The 18,427-nt window shown below is 36.1% G+C and overlaps 1 protein-coding gene across 1 annotated transcript in view; it reads left to right on the plus strand.

The window, feature by feature from the left end:
• The first annotated feature begins 718 nt into the window (after positions 1-718).
• The window catches only part of LOC148956111 (monocarboxylate transporter 14), an 84,487-nt gene continuing 66,778 nt past the window's right edge, over positions 719-18,427 (plus strand). Inside the window, exon 1 of the mRNA XM_089094599.1 lies at positions 719-760. The gene's annotated coding sequence lies outside the window, so the exon portion shown is untranslated. The remainder of the gene's footprint in view (positions 761-18,427) is intronic.

Consider the following 18,427-nt stretch of genomic DNA (forward strand, 5'->3'; position numbering starts at 1 on the left):
GCAGAAATTAACATAAGTAGGGCTCAGAAACACTTTGCCTTCCCTAGGCCAAAACACAATTTGCACTTTACTGAAAAAATATAAATGTTTTTACTTTTATAACTTTAATAAATGAAATAATATTAACATTTTGATTACTAAATATCAGTATATGTTTATTAAACTGACAATGCCCATTCATTTGTGTTTTTTTCAGTAAAGTGCAAATTTTGTTCTGGCCTTGGGAAGGCAAAGGGGTTTTAAGCCCAACTTATGTTAATTTCTGCTCGTTTTGAGTTTGACTCGGTTATTTATTGTAATTGCTGCTTGTTTTGGGTTTCATTTATTTATCGATGCTGATTTGTGGTAGTTTCACACTTTGTAGATTATTTGATTTTTGCTCATTCTTGGTTTAATGGAGTTCTTTACTTTTCTTTGAAAAACTTAAATTGTGGAAAAAGATTTTTTTAATTAATTGTAAAGAAATAATGATGTCGATTATGCAAGTCTTTTAAGGTGTGTTCTGGAGTTTAAGTTGTGTATTCTGTATTTTCCAGGGTTAGCAGGTGTAAATTATCCGACAACTAATTCCTTATCCTAACGACTTATCCAAACCGTTTCAAGTAGTAAACTGAACCTACTAACATCATTTACGTGTCGTATAAATTATACCACCTTATACCCAGTTACGCCACCTACGTTTTAAATTATTTTAAGTAAAGCCGTTTTCTGTTTAAAGAAGACACTGAAGAAAATATGGCGGAAGTCAAACTGAAAAAGAGTAAATATGTCATTATTGATTTAGTTATTGCGCTTACTGACATTTGTTAAAAGTAGTAAGACTTGAAGCTAAGCTACATAAGTTAAATCTTAGACATAGCTTTGTAGGTGAAACAGCTTAAATGGTGTTTTATGATGTCATAATGTTGACCCATTTTTGCTCTGATTGACCTAATTTAGACTAAGCATAGAGACTAAAATGAATTAGCATTGTCATACTCCAATACTATGCTGAGAATATTTCCTAACTCACAAAGTAGACCAAGCTCCTATGGTTTGATGGTGAAATGGTTGAATACATTACTTGTGCTTTATAGGCCTATTTGCATAGCCTAGGCTATTAGGGAAGGGGGTTTTAAATTATTTAGACATTGTTAAGTTAAATAAGAATTTTTATTCTAGTGTACAGAATAATTATGATTACCTTCCTGGGACATACTTTAGCCTGTAGACCCATCCCTAAAAGTGTCATTGGTAAAGTTCTACAAAATCATATTATTGAGTTAGGACTAAAGTGAATATACTATTTGATGCCTTTATTATGCTGATTACAAATATTATAAGCATTTCTATCGGAAATGAATTTCAGCCCCCCGTATATATGCCAATTCAGGGTTAGGTATAGCCTATATAGGGGGGGGGCTGAAATTCATTTCCGATAGAAATGCTTATTATATTCGTAATCAGCATGAAAAAAGGCATCAAATGGTGTATTCACTTTAGTCCTAACTCAATAATATGATTTTGTAGAACTTTACCAACAAGTGTTGATTGGCTGTTTTATAAGCCAGGCAAGAATTACAAAAGAGAAAGGCTATTTCCCCATATTTAAGGGATCTAGTGGTGTTTTATGGGGGGGGGGGCAACAGGAAGGGACAGTTGTGACAAATCAATGCTTGCAGATTATATAACTTTAACAAAATGTATTTTATAACAAAATAGTACCTAAGTTTGAAACCAATGTTTTAACCCTTTTTATACCAAAGAAAAGTAGAAAGAAATTATCATTTTCAAAAGTCCAAAAAAGGACTTAAAACTGAATTTGCAAGAAAAGAAATTATTATATTTAGAAAGAGCATAAAAAATGACATCTAGTGGTATGTTCACTTTATTTTTAAGTCAATAATATGAACTGGTCAATATTTATCCCTCTGCTCCCCCCCCTAAATGAAAATGCTAGAGCTACACCCCTGTAAGTTTGTTACATTTGATTATAATAAATCTGTGCATGTGAAATAGATGACTGAAATATAATATTGTTAGGTCTATATTATCAGGTATATTGTTAGGTCTATTTGATTTTCAATTGAATAGTATGCTTTAGTCTTAGTTCTATTAGCAAAAATAAGGAAGGAGATGTTACTTTAAGGCTTCTTTTATTGGCTCAAACTGGAATTTGTATACACAAATATTCTTCTTTTAGCTTGCAAATTAATCAGTACATCCAAAAGTTTAAAGATAGTAGAATACCATTTGATTCAAAATTTGACTAATTCAAAAAATCAGATACAAAAAAAGAAGTTTACCATTTCATTCTCTACTCAGTATTCCTTCCCAATAAAATTATCACCCCCCCTGAATAGGTTGTGATAAACCCAAAACTGTGTGCAAGTACTTATTTCTTATAAACAGTTGGCTCATAATTCCTAATAAAGCCAAATTGAAAAAAAAACAACAACAAAGTAAGCAAACTTGTATTTATAGATTAGGGCTTTATCAGGTCTCATTAGGTAGGGGGAGGGGGGGGAGAATTCAATTACAAAAACTATTATGTATAGAAAGAGCATTTAATAGGAAGTAGAATATTATATTTCTTTGTGTCCTTAATTAACCAAAAATTCAGTGCTAACTCAACTAGCAAATTTCTTTTCATCAAGTTTTTTCAAGCAAATAAGATTGACACAACAAGCCAAAATCAAATGAATAGCCTTAAACAAGCTTGTTTCAAGCCTGCTAGTTGCCAAACTTGGGCCATTTTACAAACTCAATTGAAAGTTAAATTACTGTTATCTTCTAAAACAAGCCAATGGCAAGGCAAATCCTTAGTTCAAGCTTATTTTAAGCTTACAATTTTGAAAAACATCCTTGACACAAACATGCAAAACCAGCCAATGACAAGTCAAATCCTCTGGTCAATATTGTTGAAAGCCTGAAAAATAACACTTAAAACAACCTTGCAAAACAAGCCATTGGCATGCCAAATCTGTGGAACAGGCTTGTTTCAAGCCTGCAATTTTGAGAATAAACTTGAAACAACCTTACAAATCAAGCCATTGGTAAGACCAACCCTTTGATCAAGCTTATTTTAAGCCTGTAATTTTGAAAGAATACTTGAAGCAACCTTGTAAAACAAGGCAGTGGTAAGACAAATCCATGGATCAAGCTTGTTTCAAGCCTGTAATTTTCCAACTGTGTTGAAACACAGCTTGCAGGAAAAAGCCAATGTCAAGGTAAATTCTTGACTCAAGTATGTAACTTTGACATATACTTGAAATAAGTTTACAAAATGAACAAATGGTAAGGAAAAATTCTTGATTAAAGCTTTTTTAAGCATACAACTTTGAAAATTTGCTTGTAATATAAGGCAAATCCATGATTTGCTTTAAATCATTATTTATTTAAACAATTAAATAATTAAAACAATGTAAATAATTAAATGAAAATAGTAAAGGAAAATAAATTTAAATAGTAAGTGTAATTAAATAGTGAAATAAGTTAATAGTTGAGCAGTTAGAATTAAATACTGGCAATTTTTATTTAAATAAAAAAAGAACTTAGAGAGATGTATTTTCAGTTTTCAAAATGTTCAAATTAGACACTAAATTTTTTAAATTTGTCTAATTGTGAAATTAGACAATTTGGTTTGCTACAGGAATTATTTAATAATTTAGCCATTGGCATGGCAAATCTGTGCCAATCCTTGTTTCAAGCCTGCAATTTTGAAAATAAACTTGAAACAACCTTGCAAAACAAGCCATTGGTATTTTTCAGTTAGCTTGCTAAAGCACAATGTATAATTATCATTCTTTTATTAGGATGGCAGAAACACTGGCAAATCATAGGCCAAATTGAAGATTAAGTAAAATATAAAGAAGTGAATTTAATTGCTATGCAATACAGATTAAAATGAGAATGTAAAACACAAATTAGTGAATAAGCTAATTATTATATTATATATGTTTTTTTAAACTCATTCTTTACAAAAATATATAAAGATGTAAAATTTCTGATGAACCTGCTATGCTACCAATCTTATCAGCCAAACTAAGCTAATTCAAAGTAAATACAAAAAAAAACTTAAGACTAAGTGAATTCACACCAAAGACAAAGAGCCTTAAGAATCCATAGAACCTAAAGACTAAGCCAATTCAGACTAAATACAAAGGACCTTATCATTCTAAACAACCTTAAGACTAAGCTGATTCAGACCAAAGATATAGAACCTTAAAACTCTAACAAAACAAAAATTGCAAAGATGTTCAAGTCTTGATGTTGCTCCTTACTTTTAGTTGAAAAAAACTTTTTTTTTATTCAATTCAGACAGATAAGATGACAGTCTTATTTAAAAAGAGGACAAAAGACAATCAGACCAAAATAAATGCTCTGGGTACTTGTATGATGTACCCCTACTGTTCAAGTTTTTCATGCATTAATGGACTGTAAACTGGTTTCTTTTGCTAGTTTCTTTCAACTTAGCATGAGAAAAGACAAAGAGAAGTGACAGAATAGATGGGAAATATATAATTTTAGGTATAATTTATAGGATTAACCTGAATTCACATTGTGAGTGGTAGGGGATATATCTTACAAGTATCATGCTCTGTTTTTAGCAAAGTTGTTAATTAGGCTTGTTTCAAGTTTGATTAATAATTCCTAAGAGGAGTTGTTTTCATAAGAGGAAATCAGCCTAACATTTTCTTGATTCAAGTAAAATCAACATGACAGGGCTAGTTTGGGACAAAGCAAGCTTAAATCTGTCCTGTGTGCTGTGTACTTTTTTGGGAAGTGTGCCTCTGGGGGGGGAGGGGTGTTGTGTTTTTTTTGGGAAGTGGGATATTGGGGTGTGTGTTGGGTGCAATTTTTAGAAAGTGTACTTTGGAGTGTGTACTTTGCGCTCTTTTGGTCCTGTGTGCTTTTTGGGTAATTGATATTCTGGTTATCTATTCCAAAATAAGGTGTATTTTTCATTGTACTTGTATGAACCCCAACCTAATATTCTTCATCGAAGTAAAACCTGTTTCTCTGAAGCTAAATCCTAATTAAATATACCAAAGTATGATAAAAATATAATACTTTAGAAACAAATTTGGGCTATATACTTGTGTATTCGGGGGGTGGGCTGGTGGGGGTAAAAGTATAGCAGGTCTACATGCCTAATGTGATAGGTACAACCATTGTGCATATTATGTAGTAAGAATTGTTTTCTAACTTCACACTGTGCAAATATTTTATCCCCCCTTTCTATTGTGCAAATATATAGCCCAAATTACATATTTTCTAACTATTCTGTCACTTATTTTTGTCTTGTCTTATGCTAAGCTGAAAGTCTTTGTCTTGAAGCTTTGTCTTGTCTTATGCTAAGCTGTTTTCATTCAATAAAAGCTATTGAAAATTAGCCAAATTATGCATTGTTTTTAAATAAGAAAATAGAATCTAATTAATAAAAAATGCAAAAAACTAATTAATTGAAAACTGACAAATTTACCTTAGAAATTGTTGATTTACTGTTTTCTTGTTGTTTTTTTTTATATTCAAATTGATGTTATATAGCATTTTGTATTAACTGTTGGTGCGAAATAACAGCAAAAAACAATGCAAAGCAATGAAACTAGAAAACTTTTGTATTTACATAACCAAGGACTATTACCAGGCATAAGGGGGGGGGGGGGGAGAGGCCAGGATACAGTTCAACAGGAGACAACTTTTATGATTTAATAGAGCCTTGTTTTCAGGCACTGGGTTTGAACATGGGTTGCAAAAGTTCTGCATCAAGCGTTTTTAGGGTTGCAGGTTCAACATGAATCTGCTTCTAAGCATTTTCAGCTGCCGGGTTCTCCCCATATTAGAAGTTCCTTGAATCTGGAACCTGCAGAAATACCAGGTTCAAACCCAAGTTCTGCATTCATTGGCAATAAATTCAAAATGGCTAACCATCCTGAATTCACAGCCCATGAAGTTTGCTCATTGGGATCCCAAAAAGCTGATTTTGAATTGAAAATCAAGTATTTTGCAGTAGGCATCAAGACATGGCTAATCATAGACAGCGCGATAGCGCTACCTATGTAAAGAACGATGTGGGCACAATGTACTATTTATTTTCTTTTTCCTCCATACCCAGGTATTTCGTATCAAAGGAGTTATCATAGAAACTTCAAAAAGGGCTCATTTGATTGGAAATTGGAGCGGCTAGTGCCCTTTTTAATAGTTGAAAGTGATTGAAGGGCAACTAAAATGTATGCCCATTCTTATATGCCCTGAGGGCATATAAGAACAATGTTGGTACAATGTATTATTTATTATTTTTTTCCCTTAGAGCAGGGCACTTCGTATCAAAGAAGTTGTCATATAAACTTTGAAAACGGCTCATTCAACTGGAAATTGGAGTGGCGTGTGCCCTTTTTAATAGTCAAAGGTGATTAGAAGGCAACTAACACCTCTTCCATGCCCACCATTTCCCAAAACACATCCAATCAAGATTTTGAGATATCCATTTTGTTCAGCATAGTTGATTTCCAGATAGAAATTATGTTTTTGAGGAGGACACTCCCCCACAACCCTCTGGGCAAGGTTTATAAGTTATGCCCTGAGGGCATATAAGAATGATGTTGGCACAATGTATCATTTATTATTTTTTTCCTTTAGAGCAGGGCACTTCGTATCGAAGAAGTTGTTGTAGAAACTTTGAAATGGGCTCGTTCAATTGGAAATTGGAGTGGTTTGTGCCGTTTTTAATAGTTAACAGTGATTGTAAGTCAACTAACATCCCTTCCATGCCCACCATTTACCAAAACACATCCAATCAAAATTTTGAGATAGCCATTTTGTTCAGCATAGTTGATTTCCAGATAGAAATTATGTTTTTGAAGAGGACACTCCCCCACAGCCTTCAGGGCAAAGGTTGTAAGTTATGCCGTGGGGGAATATAAGGTTTTTATAGAAGGTGTTGTCGTAGAAACTTAAAAAAGGCTCATTCGATTGGAAATTCAAAGGGCTAGTGCCCTTTTTAATAGTCGAAAGTGATTGGAGGGCAACTAGCCCCCCCATGCCCATCATTCCCCCAAACACACCCAATAAAAATTTTGAGGTAGCCATTTTGTTCAGCATAGTTGATTTCCTGATAAAAAATATGTTTTTGAGGAGAACACTCCCCCACAACTCTTAGGGCAAGGGTTTTAAGTTATGCCCTGAGGGCATATAAGAATAATATTGGCACAATGTATTATTTATAATTTTTTCCTTTAGAGCACGGCACTTTGTATTGAAGAAGTTGTCATAGAAACTTCGAAAAGGGCTCTTTCAATTGGAAATTGGAGTGGCTTGTGCCCTTTTTAAGTGTTGAAAGTGATTGAAAGGCAACTAACACCCCTTCCATGCCCACCATTTCCCAAAACACATCCAATCAAAATTTTGGGATAGCTATTTTGTTCAGCATAGTTGATTTCCAGATAGAAGTTATGTTTTTGAGGACACTCCCCCACAGCCTTCAGGGCAAGGGTTGTAAGTTAAGCCCTGGGGGCATATAAGGTTTTATAGAAGGTGTTGTCATAGAAACTTCAAAAAAGGCCCATTTGATTGGAAATTCAAGGGGCTAGTGCCCTTTTAAATAGTTGAAAGTGATTGGAGGGCAACTAGCCCCCCCCACCACGCCCATCATTCTCCCAAACACAACCAATCAAAATTTTAAGATAGCCATTTTGTTCAGCTTAGTTGATTTCCAGATAGAAATGATTTTGAGGAGGACACTCCGCCACAACCCTCGGCAAGGGTTTTAAGTTATGCCATGAGGTCATATAAGAACAATCTTGGCACAATGTATTATTTATTTTTTTTTCCTTTAGAGCAGGGGACTCTGTATTGAAGAACTTGTCGTAGAAACTTCAAAAATGGCTCATTCAATTGGAAATTGGAGTGGCTTGTGCCCTTTTTAATAGTTGAAAGTGATTGTAAGCCAACTAACACCCCTTCCATGCCCATCATTTCCAGAACCACATCCAATCAAAATTTTGAGATAGCTATTTTGTTCAGCATAGTTGATTTCCAGATAGAAATTATGTTTTTGAGGAGGACACTCCCCCACAGCCTTCAGGGGAAGGGCTGTAAGTTATGCCCTGGGGGCATGTAAGGTTTTATAGAAGGTGTTTTCATAGAAACTTAAAAAAAGGCTCATTTGATTGTAAATTCAAAGGGCTAGTGCCCTTTTAAATAGTCGAAAGTGATTGGAGGGCAACTCGCCCCCCCCCCCCCACGCCCATCATTCCCCCAAACACATCCAATCAAAATTTTGAGATAGCCATTTTGTTCAGGTAATTGATTTCAAAATAGAAAATATGTTGTTGTGAATAAAAATCCCCCACAACCCTCGAAGTAGAGAATCTCAGTTAGAACTTGAGGGATTTCAGGGGTAGCGCGGATGCACTGTATTATTTATTATTTTTTTTCCTTTAAAGCTGGGCCTTTCGAGCCAAAACAGTTGTCGCGAAGATCTTAAAAAAGGATTATAAGATTGGGAATTGGAGTGGCTTGTGCCCTTTCTAATTGTTGAAAGTGACTGGAAGGCAACTAACACCCCTTCCACGCCCACCATTTCCCGAAACACATTCAATAAAAATTTTGGGATAGCCATATTGTTCAGCATAGTTGATTTCCAGATAGAAATTATGTTTTTGAGGAGGATACTCCCCCACAGCCCTCAGGGCAAGGGTTGTAAGTTAAGCCCTGGGGGCATGTTAGGTTTTTTAGAAGGCGTTGTTGTAGAAACTTCAAGAAAGGCCCATTCGATTGGAAATTCAAAGGGCTAGTGCCCTTTTGAATAGTCAAAAGTGATTGGAGGGAAAGGCAAGGGCTCAGGGCAAGGGTTTTAAGATTTGCCCTGAGGGCATATAAGAACAATTTTGGCACAACGTATTATTTATTATTTTTTTCCTTTAGAGCAGGGCACTTCATACTGAAGAAGTTGTCATAGAAACTTCGAAAAGAGCTCTTTCAATTGGAAATTGGAGTGGCTTGTGCCCTTTTTAATAGTCGAATGTGATTGGAAGGCAACTAACAGAGAAGGTGTTGTCGTAGAAACTTCAAAAATGCTCATTCGATTGGAAATTCAAAGGGCTAGTGCCCTTTTTAATAGTGGAAAGTAATTGGAGGGCAACTAGCCCCCCCCCACATTCCCCCAAACACATCCAATCAAAATTTGAGATAGCCATTTTATTCAGCGTAGTTGATTTCCAGATAGAAAATATGTTTTTGAGGAGGACACTCCCTCACAGTCCTTGGGGCAAGGGTTTTAAGTTATGCCATGAGGGCACATAAGAACGATGTTGGCACAATGTATTATTTATTATTTTTTTTTGCTTTAGAGCAGGGCACTTCGTATTGAAGAAGTTGTCGTAGAAACTTCGAAGAGGGCTTATTCAATTGAAAATCAAATCATTTCCCCAAAAATATCAAAATTTTGAGATAGCCATTTTATTCAACGTAGTTTTAAGTTCTGTAAATTAGGTCTTTGAGGATGACAACCCCCTCAAAGTCCTCAGGGCAAGGGTTGTAAGTTATGCCCTGGGGGCATATAAGGCTTTTATAGAACGTGTTGTCGTAGAAACTTCAAAAAGGGCTCATTAGATTAGAAATTGAAATGGTTAGTGCACGTTTTAACTGTCGAAAGTTATTGAGGGGCAATTAACACTCCTTCCACGCCCACCATTTCCACAAAAAAATACACTAAAAATTTTTAGATAGCCATTTTGTTCCACGCAGTTTAAAGTTCAGGAAATTATAACTTTGAGCAGGACACTCCCCCCAAAGTCTTCAGGGTAAGGGTTATAAGTTATGCCCTGGGGGCATATAAGGTTTTATTGAAATCTTTCTCGTAGAAACTTGAAAAAGGGCTCATTCGATTGGAAATTCAAAGGGCTAGTGCCATTTTAATAGTCAAAAGTGATTTGAGGGCAGCTAACACCCCTCTCAGGCCGACCTTTTCCCCAAACACATCCAATTAAAATTTTTAGATAGCCATTTTGTTCAACGTTTTTGAAAGTTTTGGAAATTAGGTCTTTAAGGATGACAACCCATCCTCCCCACAACCCTCAGGGCAAGGGTTGTAAGTTATGCCCTGGGAGCATGTAAGGTTTTTATAGAAAGCAATGTTGTAAAAATATCAAAAAGAGCTCATTCAATTGAAAATTGAAAGGGCTAGTGCCTGCCTTTTTAATAGTCGAAAGTAATTGAAGGGCAATCAACCCCCTTCTTATGCCCACCATTTCCCCAAACATATCCAATCAAAATGTTGAGATATCGATTTTATTCAACGTAGTCGAAAGTTCTGGAAATTAAGTCTTTTAGGATGATAACCCCCTCAGAGCCCTCAGTGAAAGGGTTGTAAGTTATGCCTTGGGGGCATATAAGGTTTATGTAGAAAGCTATTGTAAAAATTTCAAAAAGGGCTCATTTGTTTTGAAATTGAAATTGCCCTTTTTAATAGTCGAAAGTGAGTGGAGAGTAATTGACTCTCGCACCCACCATTTCCCAAAACACATTCAATCAAAGTTTAGAGATAGCCATTTTTTTAACGCAGTTGAAATTTCTGGAAATTATGTATTTAAGGATGACAAACCCCCCAGAGTCCCCAGGACAAAGGTTGTAAGTTATACCCTGGGGGCATATAAGGTTTTTGTAGATAGAGTTGTCGTGAAAACTTCAAAAGGGGCTCATTCAATTGGGAATTGAGAGGGCTAGTGCTCTTTTTATATAGTCGAAAGTGATTGGAGGGTAACTAATCACCCTCTCACGTGCACCATTCCCCCAAATACATCCAATTAAAATTTTCAGATAGCCATAGTGTTCAACGTAGTAGACAGTTCTGTAAATTATGTCTTTGAGGATGACAACCGCCCCCCCCCCCAGCCTTCAGGGCAAGGGTTGTAATTTATGCCTTGTAGGCATATAAGGTTTTATTGAAAGCGTTGTCCTAGAAACTTCAAAAGGGCTCATTTGATTGGAAATTGAAAGGGCTAGTGTCTTTTTTAATAGTTGAAAGTGATGGGAGAGCGACTAACGCCCCTCTCAAGCCCACCATTTTCCCAAACACATCCAATCGAAATTTTGAGACAACCATTTTGTTTAACGTAGTTGAAAGTTCTGGAAATTATGTCTTAGGGGATGACAACCAGCCTCAAAGCCCTTAGGGTAAGGGTTGTAATTTATGCCCTGGGGGCATATAAGGTTTTTATAGATAGTGATATTGTAGAAACTTTAAAAGGGGCTCATTAAATTGGAAATTGAGAGGGATAGTGCCCTTTTTAATAGTTGAAAGTATTGGAGGGTGACTAAACCCCCTCTCACATCCACCATTCCCCCAAACACATCCAATCAAAATTTTCAGATAGCAATTTTGTTCAACGTTACAGAAAGTTCTGGAAATTAGATCTTTGAGTATGACACCTCCCCCCTCTCAGGGCGAGGGTTGTAAGTTATGCCCTGGGGGCATATAAGGTTTTTATTGAAAGGGTTTTCGTAGAAACTTCAAAAGGGCTCATTTGGGGTGAATTTGAAAGGGCTAGTGCCTTTTTTAATAGTTGAAAGTGATTGGAGAGCGACTTACGCCCGTCTCACGCCCACCATTTTCCCTGACAAATCTAATCAAAATTTTGAGATAACCATTTTGTTTAACGTAGTTGAAAGTTGTGGAAATTAGGTCTTAGAGGATGACAACTACCCTCACAGTCCTTAGGGTAAGGATTGTCATTTATGCCCTGGGGGGTTCCATTGTAACTGAACCCCCGTGTAACTGAACCCCAAGCAACTGAACCCCTGTAACTGAACCCCCCGTATAACCAAACCCCCGTGCAACCGAACCCCCGTGCAACTGAACCCTCGTGCAACTCAACCCCATTTAACTAACCCCCCGTGTAACTGAACCCTCGTATAACCGAACCCCCGTGTAACTGAACCCTCGTGCAACTCAACCCCATTTAACTAAACCCCCGTGTAACTGTAACTGTGTGTAACCATGTAACTGTGTTAACAGAACACAACTGATGAGCGAAAAGTGATGAAAGAGAGGGGTAATACCGAACTCTCAGCTACCATTCTTGGGAGACATCTGACAGTTTATAAGTGACCATGGAATTCCTTTGTTGTTTTAAAGTCACTTTTCTGTGAATAGGCAGCGTGGCGGCAGAGTGCACCTGGCGACGATAAATTACATCAGTCCAATTTTTGTCAGGAAAAAATTAGTCAGTGATAATTTTTTGCGTAGGGACCTAGTGGTAAATCCAGGCCTGAGCGTGCACATATTTCCTTTTGGTAAATTGACTTTCCCTTTAAGCACTCTCTGAAAGTTCCAACTTAATACACAAATCCCTTTTTGAGATATGCCATTTTGAAAATCTGCATACACATAGTGTCTTTTGATTTGGTTCAAGTTCTCCTTCAAATACCCCATTCTGTAAAATTTTCAACTTGATATGCGTAGCCTTAATAGTGCTAGTTTAATAGTAGCAGAGGTCGTAGTAGGAGCAGAAGTAGTAATAATAGTGTTGAATTAGTAGTAGTAGTGGCAGTATTAATAGCAGTAGTAGCAGGTAGATGCCCCAGAGGTTTCGTCTTGATACGCTAAGCTGTTCCCAAAAAAAATTGCTAATACACCTGTATCAGCAATCTGTATGTTATTGCAAGTTACCAATTGTTAAAATCTAAGGTTTTAATAGAAGGGATGATCGTAAAAACTTTGAAGGAGGCTCATTTGATTGGAAATTGAAAGTTCAAGTTCAATTTTGAAGAATCAAAGGTAATCACAGGACAATCAGCCTTTCCCTCGTAAACGACCCCCCCCCCCCGCCAAATACATCCGATCAAAATAAAAATAAATATTTTGTTCAAAATAGTCTGAAGATCAAATAACCATGCCTTTGGGGTTAACAACCCCACCAGCAGCATCTGGGGTAAGGGCTGTAAGTTAAGCTAGCTGCTCATTGCTAACACATAAGGTTTTTGCAGAAGAAATTTTGTATGAACTTGGGGGGGGGGCTCATTCGATTGGAAATCAAAAATTTCCAGTGAACTTTTTCAGAGTTAAAAGTGATCGGAGGGCTTCCACCCCACCCTATTTTTCCCCCAAATACATCCGATCTAAATTTTGGGACGGTCATTTTATTTAAAACAGTTTAAAGGTTAAATAACCATGGTTCATAACCCTATTGTGTTTTACCCAATGTAAGTACGGTGGTTGAGTTGCACGAGGGATCAGTTGCACGGGGGTTCAGTTATACGGGGGTTCAGTTGCACGGGGGTTCAGTTACACGGGGGCTTAGTTAAATGGGGTTGAGTTGCACGGGGGTTGAGTTGCACGAGTGTTCAGTTGCACGAGTGTTCAGTTGCGTGGGGGTTCCAGTTGCAGGGGGGTTCAGTTATACGGGAGTTCAGTTGCACATTAGTTCGGTTATACTGGGTTTCAGTTACACGGTGGTTCAGTTACAAGGGGGTTCAGTTGCACGCACACCGCCCTGGGGGCAAATAAGGTGTTTATAAAAAGCGTTGCTGTAGAAACTCAAAAAGGGCTCATTCGATTGGAAATTGAAAGGTCTTGTGCCCTTTTTAACAGTCGAAAGTTATTGGAAGGCTTGGAAGGATTTTTATAGTAAAAATCAATGTGGGTATGATGTATTATTTTGTTGTTGTTGTTTAGACCAGGGCATTTCGTATCGAAAGAGTTGTCGTAGGAGCTTCGAAAAGGGCTCATTTGATTGAAAATAGAAATTGATTAGCCTTATTTCAATAGTCGAAAGTGATTGGAGGGAATCTAATCTCCCTTAAATGCCCACCCTTTCATTTTACTTTATTTTTAAAAAATAAAAGTTGCCTTAAGATTAAAATCAAAATTCTCTGTATTAGTTCTAATTCCCAATAAGGTATCTCAGCAGTATCCCGAGAACGACTGAGGGTATTATGTTCAAACTTTCGGGGCTACTTCTGCTCTTAAAATTCAACCAAATCAAAATAGCGCAAGTGTTTCTAAGCTATCGAAGAAAGTAAACATATTTTTTTGCGAATGGTATCAAGTTTTCCATTTCAGGGCAACTACAGGAGGTATGAAACTAAATTAAACACCACTATTTGTGTCCAGATTTTTAAAAGGGTGTATGTTGTTAAAAATTGCTGAAAATTTTTCTCCAGCATACAAATAGCAGGCCAAACTGTAAATTCTTAAAAAACGAAAAGATTTAAAGTATTATTTTCTTTTTCCTTGAAAAGACTAAGTCAATATAAAACAAAGAGAAATTAATTAAAAAAAACTTTTCCCCATAATAAATTTTTCAAAGAAAAGTGAAGAACTCCATTAAACCAAAATTGAGGAAAAATTAAATCAAATAATCTACAAAGTTTCAAACTACAACTAATCTGCATCGATAAATAAATGAAACCCGAAATGAACAGAAATAACAACAAAAAAACGAGTCAGACTCAAAATAAGTACAACTTAACACGAGTTGTGCTTAAAATCCCTATGCCTTCCCAAGGCCAGAACATAATTTGCACTTTACTAAAAAAAAAAATACAAATGAATGTGCATTGTCAGTTTAATATACATATACTGATATTTAGCTATCAAAATGTTAATATTATTTGATTTATTAAAGTTATAAAAGTAAAACCATTTATATTTTTTTCTATAAAGTACAAATTATGTTCTGGCCTTGGGAAGGCATAGGGGTTTTGAGCCCAACTTATGTTAATTTCTGCTCATTTTGGGTTTCATTTATTTATCGATGCTGGTTTGTGGTAGTTTCACGCTTGGTAGATTATTTGATTTTATTTTGGCTCATTTTTTGTTTAATGGAGTTCTTTACTTTTCTTTGAAAAACTTATTTTGTGAAACAGTTTTCTTTAATTAATTAAAGATAAAGAACAATGTTGGCACAATGTATTATTTATTTTTTTGTCTTCTTTTTCCATACCAGGGCACTTTGTATCAAAGGAACTCATAGAAACTCATAGAAACTTTGAAAAGGGCTCATTTGATCAGAGATTGGAATGGCTAGTGCCCTTTTTAATAGTCGAAAGTGATTGGAAGGCAACTAACACCCCTTCCACGCCCACCATTTCCCCAAACACATCCAATCAAAACTTTGAGATAACCATTTTGTTCAACGTATTTGAAAATTCTGGAAACTAGGTCTTTGAGGATGACACCCCCCCCCAAAGCCCTCTGGGCAACGATTGTAAGTTATGCCCCGGTGACATATTAGGTTTTTATAGTAAGCATTGTCATAGAAACTTCAAAAAGGGCTTATTCGATTGGAAATTAAAAGGGCTAGTTCCGTTTTTAATAGTCAAAAGTGATTGGAATGCAACTAACACCCCTTCCATGCCCACCATTTTCTCAAAGACATCCAATCAATCTTTTGAGATAGCCATTTTGTTCCACGCAGTTGAACGTTCCGGAAATTGTACCTTTGAGCAGGACACTCCCCCCACAGTCTTCAGGGCAAGGGTTAGAAGTGATGTCCTGGGGGCATATAAGGTTTTTATTGAAATCTTTGTTGTAGAAACTTGAAAAAAGACTCATTCGATTATAAATTCAAAGGGCTAGTGCCCTGTTTAATAGTCGAAAGTGATTTGAGGGCAACTAACCTCTCTCTCACGCCCACCTTTCCCCCAAACACATCCAACCAAAATTTTTAGATAGCCATTTTATTAAACGTAGTTGAAAGTTTTGGAAATTAGATGTTTAAGGATGACAACCCCTCCCCCCCATAGCCCTCAGAGAAACGGTTGTAAGTTATGCCCTGAGGGCATATAAGGTTTTTTTTTATAGAAATCGATGTTGTAGAAACTTCAAAAAGGGCTCAATCAATTGGAGATTGAAAGGGCTAGTTACCTTTTTAATAGTCAAAAGTGATTGAAGGGCAACTAACCCCCCTCTCACGCCCATCTTTTTCCCAAACACATCCAATCAAAATTTTGAGATATCCATTTTATTCAACGTAGTTAGAAGTTCTGGAAATTAGGTCTTTTAGGATGATAACCCCCCCAGAGCCCTCAGTGCAACGGTTTTAAATTATGCCCTGGCGACATATAGGGTTTGTATAAAAAGTTGTAGCAGAAATTTCAAAAAGGAGTCATTTGATTGGAAATTAAAAGGGCTAGTGCTCTTTTTAATAGTCGAAAGTGATTGAAGGACAATTAACCCCCCTCTCACATCCACAATTTCCCCAAACACATTCAATCGAAGTTTAGAGATAGCTATTTTGTTCAACGTAGTTGGAAGTTTTGAAAATTATGTATTTGAAGATGACAAACCCCCTAGAGTCCCCAGGGCAAAGGTTGTAAGTTATGCCCTGAGGGCATATAAGGTTTTTATAGATAGTGTTGTCGTAAAAACTTCAAAAGGGGCGCATTCAATTGGAAATTGAGAAGGCTAGTGCTCTTTTAAATAGTCAAGGGTGATTGGAGGGTAACTAACCCCCCTCTCACGCCCACGATTCCCCCCAAACACATCCAATCAAAATTCTCAGATAGCCATTTTGTTCAACATAGTTGAAAGTTCTGGAAATTAGGTCTTTGAGGATGACACCCCCCCCCTCCCCAGCCCACAGGGCAAGCGTTTGAAGTTATGCTTTGAGGGCATATAAAGTTTTATTGAAAGCGTTGTTATAGAAACTCCAAAAGGACTCATTTGATTGGAAATTAAAAGGGCTAGTGCCTTTTTTAATAATTAAAATTGATTGTAGATCGACTAACGCCCCTCTCACGCCCACCATTGCCCCATACACAGCGAATCAAAATTTTGAGATAGCCAGTTTTGTTGAACGTAGTCGATAGTTCTGGAAATTAGGTCTTTGAGGATGACAACCCCAGCCCTCAGGGCAAGGGTTTTAAGTTATGCCCTGGGGGCATATAAGGTTTTATTGAAAGTGTTGTCGTAAAAACTTCAAAAGGGCTCATTCGATTGGAAACTGAAAGGCCTAGTGCCCTTTTTAATAGTCGAAAGTGATTGGAGGGCTTGACATTTTTATAGTAAAGATCGATTTGGGTACAATGTATTTTTTTATTTTTTTTTATTTTACTTATTTATTTTTTATTTTTTTTAGACCAGGGCACTTCGTATCGAAGGAGTTGTCGTAGGAACTTTGAAAAGGGCTCATTTGATTGAAAACAGAAAGAGTTGATGCCCTTTTTAATAGTTGAAAGTGATTGGAGGGCAACTAATCCCACGCCCACCCTCCCATTTGCTCATTATGTTTAAAAACTAAATGTTGCCTTGAGATTAAATCAAAATGCACTGTGTTATTGCTAATTCCCAATAAGGCATCTCAGCAGTATCCCAAGAACGACTGAGGGTATTATGTTCAAATTTTCGGGGCTACTTCTGCTCTTAAAATTTAACAAAATCAAAATAGCTTAAGTGTATCCAAGCTATCAAAGAAAGTAAAAAGATTTTTTACGAATGGTATCAAATTTTCCATTTCAGGTCAACTAGAGGAGGTATGAAACTATAGTAAACACTACTATTTGTGTCCAGATTTTTAAAAGGATGTATGTTGTTAAAAATTGCTGAAAATTTATCTCCAGCATACAAATAGCAGGCCAAACTATTAAGTCTTAAAAAACGAAAAGATTTAAATTATTATTTTCTTCTTCTCTGAAAAGACTAAGTCAATATAAAACGAACAGAAATTAATTAAAAAAAAAATTTTTCCCACAAAATAAGTTTTTCAAAGAAAAGTAAAGAACTACATTAAACAAAAAATGAGCAAAACTAAAATCAGATAATCTAGCAAGAGTGAAACCACCACTAATCAGCATCAATAAATAAATGAAACCCAAAGCGTACAGAAAATACAACAAATAACACAGTCAAACTCAAAACGAGAAGAAATTAACATGAGTTGGACTCGAAACCCCTATGCCTTCCTAAGGCCAGAACATAATTTGCACTTTACTGAAAAAAAACAACAAATGAATGTTCATTGTCAGTTTAATATACATATACTAATATTTAGTAATCAAAATGTTAATTTTATTTGATTTATTAAAGTTATAAAAGTAAAAACATTTATATTATTTCGGTAAAGTGCAAATTATGTTCTGGCCTTGGGAAGGCACAGGGGTTTTGAGCCCAACTTATTTTAATTTTTGCTCGTTTTGAGTTTGACTTGGTTATTTATTGTAATTTCTGTTCGTTTTGGTTTCATTTATTTATCGATGCTGATATGTGGTGGTTTCACGCTTGCTAGATTTTTTGTTTTGTTTTTGCTCATTTTTGGTTTGATGGAGTTCTTTCCTTTTCTTTGAAAAACTTCTTTTGTGGATTTTTTTTTTATTAACTGTAGAAAAGGCCAAGACAGATAGTCCGAGTAATTGAGAGGGAAATTCTATTCCTCAGCATCAAGCGTTTTCAGCTGCGAGTTTTATGGACGTCGGGTAGTAAAACAGGCACTGTTTGGGACTCGTT

The sequence above is a fragment of the Artemia sp. Qi Xiang Cuo genome, chromosome 1 (genome assembly GCF_049724085.1).
Source record: "Artemia sp. Qi Xiang Cuo chromosome 1, ASM4972408v1, whole genome shotgun sequence".
NCBI lineage: Eukaryota > Metazoa > Arthropoda > Branchiopoda > Anostraca > Artemiidae > Artemia > Artemia sp. Qi Xiang Cuo.